The sequence below is a fragment of the Alosa alosa genome, chromosome 6 (genome assembly GCF_017589495.1).
Source record: "Alosa alosa isolate M-15738 ecotype Scorff River chromosome 6, AALO_Geno_1.1, whole genome shotgun sequence".
Lineage (NCBI taxonomy): Eukaryota > Metazoa > Chordata > Actinopteri > Clupeiformes > Clupeidae > Alosa > Alosa alosa.
The window spans coordinates 21,979,811-21,991,380 of NC_063194.1; positions in this window are offsets into that span (position 1 = coordinate 21,979,811).

Genomic DNA, 11,570 nt, shown 5'->3' on the forward strand with positions numbered 1-11,570 from the left:
TACACATATCACAACCCTTCCGCGGCAAAACGTTGACATGTGAATACATTGAGCCAATCATGTGGTGTGTTGTAAAATACATTAAGCCAATCATGTGGTGTGCTGTGAAAACATTGTGCCAATCATCTGTTGTGATCTCGCTGCTGGAGCAAGATTGGTGTCGTGAAGCCTTACGCACACGCATTTCTGCCGAAATAGATGCCACGATAAGTGCCCAAAAGTGTTGCAAAATGGCCGCCGAGTGGAGGTACTTGCCTGATAAGGATGTTGATAAATGGAGATCTATGTGAAAAATCACCGGAGTTCTCCTTTAAGTTTGAGCAGTAGTTGATTTTCAAAGTTAGTTGCACTCATCCTTGGGTCGCTTTGCAGTGAACAGTAATCCAGCACAACTGAAAAGCCCCTCACAGGCAGCTGAGGCAGGCAGGCCAATGTTGAGTTGCAGAGAGTTTTTTTTTATATTTGGAAACGAGCAGAAGGTTCAGCAGATTAAAGGGCGTCGAACTGGGGGGGAAAGTGGGAAGTATAGGGCAATGGAGGAGAGGGCCCTTGAAAAGTGGAATACAGGGGGCACAACATTTTCATCAGGCATTAGTAATAACTCAGGTAATCCACACATAAAAAATCCAAACTCCATAAGTAGAGTCATGTGTAATGAAGTGGAATAACACAGGGAAAAAGTATTGAACACGCTAAGATACGCTAAGTTACGCTAGGGTAACCTGACCCTAACCAGATGAATTTCGAATGACCATTTCCATTGAGAGTGATTTCTGCAACCGATTTTATGGTACAGCCAATCAGGACGCAGGGCGGGAGTTTCATAGATGTGACATAGCGTAGAAGCGACTGTGAGACTATTATCAGCGTCACAGGTTGGCTTCGATGTGAGTGGTTGAAGTAGCACGTCAATGACGGACAAGTGGCTTATTCAATCATATGCAAGCATTTTTTGATTAGGCCCAGCCTTCTGAAGCAACACTTCAATGGATCGGTTCCAGATGGATGAGTGGAACTAGGCGGAGCGAAATTCATCTGGCTAGGGTCAGGTTAAGGAAAGGGAAGGAACGAGCTGGAATCTGTAAGTAGTTAGAGAGTAGTTATCCTTTCTATCTGCGCAAATTAATATAAGCTTGGTTAGTAGCTTACATATTGATGGGCTATAAAAAGGTTTTTCATTACCAAGGTGTCACACAAGAAACATTTCATGATGGATAAAAGCAAAAAGCACTCCCAAGACCTTTGCAACCTTATTGTTGCAAAACATATCAATGAAACTGGTTACAGATGCATTTCAAAACTTCAGAATCTTCCAGTAAGCATCATGGGAGCCATTATCTCCAAGTGGAAGAAACATCACTGCATCATCAACCGGCGCAGGGCACAGGATCTCCTTGCAATATTTCTGACCAGGGAGTCAGAAGGATAGTCAATTCCAAGAGCCAAGGACCACTCGGAGAAAGCTCCAGAAAGACTTGAAGGCAGCCAATTCAATTAAATTCAATGAAACAGTTCTGGAAGTAATCTGGAACTACAGATCAGGATTCACAAGAGGGACCCCTGGAATCTGTTTAGAACAATGGACCAAAATCACACCTGATGCGACTAAGTTTTGTCATACAGGAAATGTCTTGAAGCTGTCTTTACAAAGGCTTTTCCACAAAGTATTGAAGAAATTTCAGTAGGCACGTTCAATACTTTTTTCCTGTGTCATTCCACTTTCATACACAAAACTCTTATGTTTGGATTTTTTATATGTGTGTTAGTGTTAATATAATGTGTGGTGAAAATTTCGAATAGACTCACTGGAAGTTTAGGCTAATTACTGAAAAAAAAAATAAGCGTTCAATACTTATTTCCACCATATATTTATTTTACCTGAATATTTTAACTTCCAAATTAAATGTAGAAATGAATGTCAGACGAAATGTAAAGTTTGACTGACTGGATTTTGTATACAAAACATAGTGAAAACTGTCTAAGGTCACTCTCACTCTCCCTTGCTAAAGAGCTAAATGCCTGCACGATTCATAAGGTAGTCTATCTTTTGTTTATTTAGTTGAGCATCGCTAGTGGACCGCTAATTGTTGTGCTGCTGGTGCAATGTCTTTCTCCAAGAAAGCCAAGTCAGGTTACTAAAAACAAAGGCCAAAACAGGAAAAAGAGAGACATCAAAATGAGGGGAAACAACTGCTAATAAACTTCTTTCCAAAGAAAGGTGAGCACAAACGTCAAAACATGAAATCCTATAGTGTTTGCTTGAATATCTCCGCAATCATTGGTGCTAAAACGAACTGAGACAACCCATTGGAATAGCGGAAAATACACTTTCATAGGTTAGGCTAATCTGATGCATCTCGTGATCCAGCTCCATCTCCATCACTTTCAGAAAGACTGCATGGCGCCAGCTTGATTCATGTCCTGTTGTAGGCTACATGCTGATCATTATCACTAGGCTAGTGGTTTAGGGCGTGATTTTTTTTTCTCTCCCTTTCTGTTTTCCTTAGTCTTAACTTTTTTTTTTACTCAAGTAACGGATGGGATTTTTGATGTAGCTTAGTACAATACTTCACTCAAAAAGTACTAAGTAGAAAAACTACTCAATACAGTAACGTGAGTAAATGTATTTTGTTACTTTCCACCTCTGTAAATACTGTAAAATAAAAAATCCCTTTCACAAAACACATATAGACCATCCCAGTCCCAAATACCAGGACATACCCAACCCACTCCTCCGTGGTCACATCCACTCGACACTCACTACTAGGGTCAGATGTAAACCCCACCATGCATACTCTCACCACTCCTCACGCTCACCAGCCACCAAACCTCCTGACCCACAGCAATTCCAGCGCCTGGAAAAGTAATCTAAGGGGACAGGAGCAGAGATACAGGAGGAGAGAAATGAGTGAAACAGACAATCAACTTATCCCACCACACCTAGGCCACGGGACAACGCATCTGCCAATACGTTATCCACGCCCCGAATATGGTGAATCTGTAAGTCATACGGTTGCAAAAACAACGCCCAACGCAACAGGCGTTGATTCGGATTCTGTAATGAATGTAGAAAGGTCAGTGGATTGTGATCGGAAAACACGACCACTGGATGAACTCCCCCACCCACATATACATCGAAGTGCTGAAGAGCCCACACCAAGGCCAGCGGTAAGGTAAGCGCTAAATTTACGGTAAGGTTGGCCGCCAAGAATCTCTCAAATAACGCCGCCAATCTAGACAAATGTGAAGGCCAGGTATCACTCACTGTTACAACGTCGTCTAAATAAACGGTGCAACCCTCAAGCCCCGATATTACACGGTTCATCAAGCGCTGGAAACTTACGGCGTTACGTAATCCAAAACTCATAAAGTTGTATGAGTACAGGCCCGATGGAGTGACAAAAGCAGAGATCTCCTGCGCCCGCGGCGTTAACGGGATTTGATAATAACCTTTGAGAAGGTCACACTTTGTAACAAATTTTGCGGAACCTACACGGTCTACGCAGTCCTCTATCCGAGGAAGTGGAAAGGAGTCGGGCTTCGTTACCATGTTCACTTTGCGATAATCTGTACAGAATCTAAACGTACTATCTGGTTTTGCTACCAGCAAGCATGGTGACGCCCAACTAGAATACGACGGTTTTGCCAGACCATTCTCAAGTAAATACTGGACCTCACCCTCCAGAATTTTCTGTTTGGCTGGTGGAACCGCTGCCTAATTGGATCAGCCCCACCAACGTCTATATCGTGCTCAATAGCATTAGTGCATGTCGGTACATCGGAAAATAATGACGAATAGGATAAAATCAGTGATTTCAATTCACCCCTCTGTTCATCGGACATATGACCCAACAGGCCATCAAGATTGTTCAACATTTCTGAATTTTTCACACGTGGCAAAAGTAAACAGTCGTCAGGGCCACCCTCCTCCTCCCCCTCGTCTGCCACCCTCAGGGGAGGAGAAACCGTACCCCCGACTGCCATAACAGCAGTCTTAACCTCATCTCGATCATTTCGGGACGATGGAGTATAATACCGTTTTAATAATTTGATATGACACAGCTGAGACGATTTCTTTCGATTTGGTGTAGCAATTCAATAATCCTGCTCAGTGACTTGACGAACCACAGCATAAGGGCCCGAAAACCGTGCACAAAACGGTGAACCAGGGATTGGCAACAACGCCAATACCTGGTCCCCCGGAGTGAACAGTCTTACCTCTGCATGACGGTCGAAAACCTTTTTCATCCGTACCTGAGATTTTATGAGGTTAGTTTTTGCACACTGCCCAGACAAAAACAACCTGCGACGGAAGCCATGAACAAAATCAATGAGGTTAACTGGAGGGTCCGATTCCTGCAAACCATCTTTTTAAAAACGGACAGTGGACCGCGAACCTTATGTGCAAATACTAATTCATTCGGACTGAATCCCAGACTATCCTGCGAGACTTCCCGAGCTGCCAGCAGCAACCACGGGAGGCCTTCCTCCCAATCGCGCTGTAATTCACAACAATAAGCACGCAGCAAAGACTTTAAGGTTAGATGGAATCGCTCTAAAGCACCTTGGCTCTGCGGATGGTAAGCGTTACTTAAGTTATGCTTTACCTGAAGTTGTTTCAAAATGTCCGCAAACATCTTCGAGGTGAAATTACTCCCTCGATCAGACTGAATTACTTTGGGAATGCCAAAGACTGAAATAAACTGTGACAGAGCCTTTACTATAGACTTTGTAGTGATGCTTCTCAAAGGGAATGCTGCAGGATATCTAGTAGTTTGACACATAACCGTTAACAAGTAACTAGAGCCAGATTTCGATGGGGGTAATGGACCAACACAATCTATGAGAAGTTGAAAGGCTGACCCACTGCTGCTATTGGATGCAGTGGCGCGGGCTTAATAGACTGGTTTGCCTTACCAGCTATTTGCCAAATATGACAGGTTTTAATAAAGCCTGCAACATTACGCCTCAATCGTGGCCAGTAGAAATGCTGGAGTAGTCGAACATCCGTTTTACGCACGCCGAAATGGCCCGCTCCCTCCCCATGGGCAGCCTGTAATACCCGTTCTCTGTATTTCTTCGGCACGACAATCTGTAATAAAGTGTCAGTCAACTCGTTGTTATAAGAGACAAATTTACGCACAAGCAAGCCGTCAATGAGAAAATATCCCCGGTCTGCGCTCTGCATTTTCTCTTCCGATAAGGCCCCACCCAATAGCTCTGCCAACCCATCATCCTCTCTCTGGGCCTGAACAAAATCACAGCGTTCGAACGACGATAGCAAATTAGGTAGCTGTGGGCATACACGTTTAATGTTGGAGAGCTCACCAGAACCATTCACTGCCTGCGCGCGACTCTTTGCCCGAGTCACCGCGCAAGCAGCGAACACCTCAGGAAACTCTGCGGCAGATTCGTCTGGTTCATCAACCTCTATTGGCTCGGTAGTCACTATGGGGTGCGCTGGTTCTCTCGGCCATACTCGATCCCCTGCCAAGATGTTACCTAAAATCACATGGACACCTGGTACAGGCAACGCTGGGCGCACCCCGACAATAACTTCACCCTGCACAAAATCGGAATTCAGTACGACCTTGTGCAGGGGAACGGACATGGTTTGCATACCAATGCCCCTAATGAGAACACTATTTCCTGTATGGGATTGTACTGAAAACGGTAAAACTGACTTGACCACAAAAGTCTCCGTAGCCCCAGTGTCACACAGGATTTTGACAGGTTTTTTATCTGGGCTTCCCAGAAGCGAAATGAAACCATCAGTTATGAACGGGGCATAGCCCTCACGGACGTTACCATCGGCGGACTCAGACACACACTGGCCTTCAACAGGAGGGTCAGACACCTCGCAGCCTGAACCTACTGCAGGGGCAGTGCCCTGTGGTGGGTTTTTCACCTGCACAACCTGAGAGGTGCGACTAGAGTGTTGAACCAGGGCGACACATCCCACCCCCTTAACTGAGTGCGATTGGTTTGAGTTCGACCTGTTTTTATTTTTACCTCGAAGCAATGGACATTCCTTCTTCCAATGACCATACTCAAGACAGTGGTATCACTTATTTTCAGAGTCGGTTTTACTGCGACTGGCCTGCTCATGTCTAACCACAGCCTGACCACTATTGTTACCATTAAACCGATTTAACCGCTGTTCATCCCGTGTGTAATTAACCCTGTGTGGAATATACTCATTACTTCTACTTTTATGAGTCAAGGTATACTCATCCGCAAGTATGGCAGCCTCTGCGGCAGTCTTAACCTTATGCTCATTAATAAAAGTTGCAAGCCGTTAGGGCACAATGCGTTTAAATTGCTCCAAGACTATCAAATCACATAATTCCTCAAACGTGTTGACACTTACAGAGGAACACCAGCAGTTAAAAAACCCAACGAGGTCTCTGGCCACCTCAGAGTATGTTTGTCTGTAATTTTTTCGCCAATTTCTGAAACGTTGCCTATAGAACTCCGGGACTTGTTCGTAAGCCTGCAGCACCGCTTCTTTAACTGACCTGTAACTCCTCCGCTCAGTCACCGACAAAGCAATATACGCGTCTTGAGCTCGGCCCGATAAAACAGTCTGGAGCAACATGGTGCGCTCCGAATCACCCCAACCCCGCTCATCTGCAATGCCCTCAAAAAGTGAGAAAAAGATGTCGGGATCACGGTCACTAAATTTGGGTAAAAACCTAATCATATTTGAAAGGCTCCCATCTACGACATTTCCACCCGAATCATCCCGTATTTTACCTTCAGCAATTAGTCTTAAGCGCTCTCTTTGAATGTTGTTTTCCCTTTCCTCCTGTCGGTCACATAGTTTCATCTTTTCATACTCAAACTCGCGCTCCTTTTCCCTTTCAATGCGCTGTTGCTCTAGTTCATATTCTCGACTTTTACACTCTGCTTCTATTCGCTTCAGTTCCACTTCACGCTCCTGCTCACGTTCTGCTGCCTCAAAACGCTTTTGCTCCAGCTGTAATTTCAAGAGCTCCATTTGTTGGTCAAAAGTTAAAGCATTTGGTTCAGAACGCGACCCTTCATTTGAACGGGTAGGAGTAGAGGCCGCTGTTGGAACTACAGGGTCAGGGGCTGAGCCTATCTCTATAATGGACATATTTACCAATTTTGATTTTACCTGATCTTTTAGTTCTTGTTTCTTTAATTCTTTCGGCAGAGTGTCTTCAAATTGGTAATGCTCCGCAACTTTGCGCAACTGAGCTATAGTTAACCCATCCAAATATGCCTCCGATGGACACGCAAAAAAACTGTCCAATGTTTCCATTTCTGCAATTTTATCCTAAACTGCGAACTGGATTATTTTAGCGCGCTTATACCCCGAAAATGCCTACCTACCAAATCAGATTTTCCTTCAAAACATGGCTCAGTCGCAACAGTGTACAATCTGCCGATAATCTAACACAGGTGCAGATAACCACCCCAATAACCCACAAGACTAGAGCTGCCCCGCATCTAACTTGCAAGCAACCCCAGCGCGTTCGACACAACAAACACATACACATACATACACACAGCGGTAAGCGCTCTTCACCTTGCGCGGGGTTTCACGTTTGCTCAGGTAGGCTCTAACCTACCACCACCCCCAATTAGCAACTAAGCTACACCTGTGCCAAATTACCACAGCCTGCACGTCTTACCTCCAGCGAAATGTAACGAAAGCTGCAAGTAGCCCCAAAATGGCTCTCCTCCACGGCAAACCAAACAACAAAACCTCAATCAATTAGATCGCCAACCGAAATCTCAGTAAATAACCAAATACTAACTTATCAATTGAAAAAAATAAACAATTTCAGCGCGAGTCTCCCCAATTTATAATTTACTGCACAGGCAATTTACGCCCGTCAGTAAAGCCAATTCAAAACAGCGTTCAAAACCAATTAAATTACCTACCAAATTCTGGAAAAAATCCCGGATCAGCCCCCATATGTGACATGCCGGATCGATGCATGAAACATGAATGGGGAGGCCACACGCTGATTCCATAATTATTAAGATAATTTATTAATTAAAGGTAAATTTAATTACAGAGACTAAATGATAACGTGGTGTAGTGCAAGTCAGTAGCCTAGAAATCTAGACGCGCCCCTAGCGGCAGCAAATTACATTTGCTGCCAGGGCTAGTCTAGCAACTCTCCGTTGGCTTGTGAGCTCCAGAAATCGAAACTTAATCAGGGCATTGAAATTGTGTATAGAGTCGTTTGGTGGGCTTAACATAATGATTGATGGCAGAGTTGCAACGGTTTGGCTTGAATTCCTGCTACTTGAAAACAAATGTCCTATTAAGGCCCTATTGGCGTGCAGAGGGAATTTGAAAGACAACTGATTATCCCGCCCCTCGGACTGAGCACTGCGAACGGTGAGTGCCCAGACCCTACATTTTAATGTGTGTCTGGCTCGCCAGGCTAGCAAGTCAGTATAATGGAAGGAAACCAAAAGTGTCATGCAAAATCAGTCTAGGGGTTTAACAGCCGAAGGACAACGAAAGCTAAAAGCCAGGAGGAGGAAGCCGGCTGGCTGTTGTGAAAGCAGGAGATTTATAGTCCTGCCAATCAGGCACACCTGAACACCAACACCTGCTCAACAGGAATAGAGAGAGAGAGCGGTAGAGAGCACAGGCACACCAAACAGGGCGGGTCTAAGACCTGCCAATATCCGTCACACCTCTAAATCAGATTAAACACCAAAACCACTTTCCTAGGCTGAATAATGCTTAACTATGTGTTTATACAGATTACACATTGTGGAACACTTACATGCAAAAACACACTGGCTCTTAAAGATTCAACAACCATTTCCATTGATTCAAAGGGCCAAAATGTAAAAATAGACACCAATTTTCCAACAAACCAGTCTGAAATAAGCCAAGAAATTCACTCTTTGAAAATAAAAGAATGTTCCTCAACAATGCAAGATTCTAAAATTCCATGTTAAGTTAGATGGGGTCAGATATTCTTTAGAATGTGTATTCTACAACATTCTAATTACAGTTTTGTCAGTATTTGCTGAAGAATAATGCATAAAACAACCATCATTTTAACATATTTCCACCACCTGGATTTTCATGGTGTTTTACTATGGTGTTTAGATCACCAATTGAAATATAAAAATGTGAAAATAAATTCTGTTGCAATTAATTTTGGGTCAGACCTTTGCCTGGACTATTAGCTCATTGTGGAAGCTATACGTAATTACATTTTGCCCTGTTTGTCTATGTTAACAAACAATGTCAAAAAACGTATAATACATTTTCAGGGATTAAAGTGAAAAAAAAATCGTTTGACTGAACTTTTTTCAGGCCATAAGTCATACATATCTACCTATAGAGATAGCAACCCTTTTGCGGTCGCGACCTATTGGTTTTTAATGTACAAAAGATGCAAAGCAAAGTAAAGGGAGTATTAAGCCTTTATTCACCGGCGCCATTGTTTAAACCAAAACGAGGCTACAGGGTACACTTACTATAAAATGAATGCCACCTACAGGTGAATGCATAGAACATAACAATCCTATGGTTTGTGTACCCTGTAGCCTTGTTTTAGCCGCCAATGGCCACCATGTGAATAAGGCGATTTGAGAGTGTTCTTGATTGAGATTTGAGTTTTCCTGATGAACAAAATATATTTTAGTACCATCCCTGACCATTGCTGATTAGCCATTGCTGTTCTTTTCTACTGCAGCAATATTATAGAAAGGCTTTAACACACTCTTATTTAATTACTTCAGGCCAAAAGTGTTTAAAGGGGAGATTTTTTTCTTGTTAATATGCAATTCTACACCAAGTAAAATCTATAAAATCAAGTTTGTAAGACTTCCCATTTCCTCATCAAAGTAACAAATCAGAACATTCTAGATATTGTTCATATTTCCATTTGTTGCCTCATCCGCATTTAATGAAAACATGGTAATTTTGAGTTTTACAGACAACTCAGTTTTCCAATGAGCAGCAATACTGTGTGTGCTCATGCAGGAGGTCTGCACATTTGATAACGACAATCTGGAGATGGTGCTTTTGTCTTCAGCAACAGATTGTATAAGGTTGACAAAAGGGTTGCGATATGGTGACAGGTCGTGTTGCGCTATGAAAGAACATGAGTAGCCTACTTTCTAACGTAAAAACGGTCAGCCATAGATAAACGTAGCCTACCTCTGTCGTGGTGGCTAGTTGCACCAGGTAGGGAAGATGTCCTGAAGTGCACGAACGTTAACCTTATGGCGGTCTTCTGATTTGGTGGTGCTAAAAACGTTTTCCTATTGCATCCATAAACAATTTTCTTGCAGCGAACCGCGCAAAAGCAAACCCCTGGCGCTTTAATTTCTTTACACCATGGCTTGTTAGTTCTCCCCCGTTTCCAACAGCTGCCCATCTCCATTTATTTTTTTAACTTTTGACACCTGCCTTCCTTTAGCAACAACGCATCCATGACAGCTAGTGGCCTTGCCAAATAGACGCACACAAATCATGACGATAATATGCGAGGTTCTGGTAGGCCTACTGGTTATGGTTTTGTGCTATAAATGAATAATATTTTATAGAAAAGTTTTAAGTTGACTATTTTAATTGTATGGTTATTTTTTGTCAACATACACTCACAACCTACTGTCGTTAAAAGTGAGGCCTAAGCAAAATAGGCTACAAGGCTGTCTCACAGCGTCACAAACAGACTGACCCCCTTACTCAACAGTTCGCGATGATGACAGTGATATTATTTTTTTTATGCTAACACGCTCAGTCAAAACCTTCCGTCGCAAATTGTGAAAAACATTGTTGTACATGTCATAACAGACGGGATAATAAATTGCATAGGCTACGGTTTATATTGCGTCGCTTTACACATAATGTTAGTTGCATTGATTAAAAACTGTAACAATAATAGTAGCCTACATCGGGTGGCATAGAAGGCTATCTGTTCAAGTCATAGGTGACACCCAAAATGAATGACCTCCCCTGACAAGAGTTCGCGATAGTAAGAAATTGTCTACATTGATGCACGGAAAGAACACAGCCTACGCTTCTTCTCCGAATTCGCACATAGAGCTCACAATATCATATCCAAAAAAGTTAAACGGATTGGCCAACCTCATCAGCTGTCTCTAATGTGTCACTATAATACAACTTTTAGACCGTTATAGTCCTCCATATGTGTTCTTTGGAAAAGCAAAGGTGATAGCCCCCCCTCCTATTTTTTTTCTCATTGGATCTGCATCGATCTCAAATATGACATTTCTAAAATAAAATTGACGGAAATCCGTCCTATGACGGAGAACTTTAATCCTTGCATTTTGTGTTTGTCTTGATGTAAGTAATCAACTCAGTAATTTTCATGGTGATATGTGAAGGTTAATTGTTTCCCCTATCTGCGTGAGAAAAATACTGTAGGCGCAGTACTTTCCCCTATTGGGATACTTCGGGGCTTTTTTTCCCTTACTCAGGACATATTGAGGATACAAAATCAAAGGTTTTCTTCTGTTGCAATTTGTTCAACCTTTTTTCATAAAATGACTGGACTCTCCCTCAGCCTGTTACAGCGTAAGTCAGGGGTGTCAAA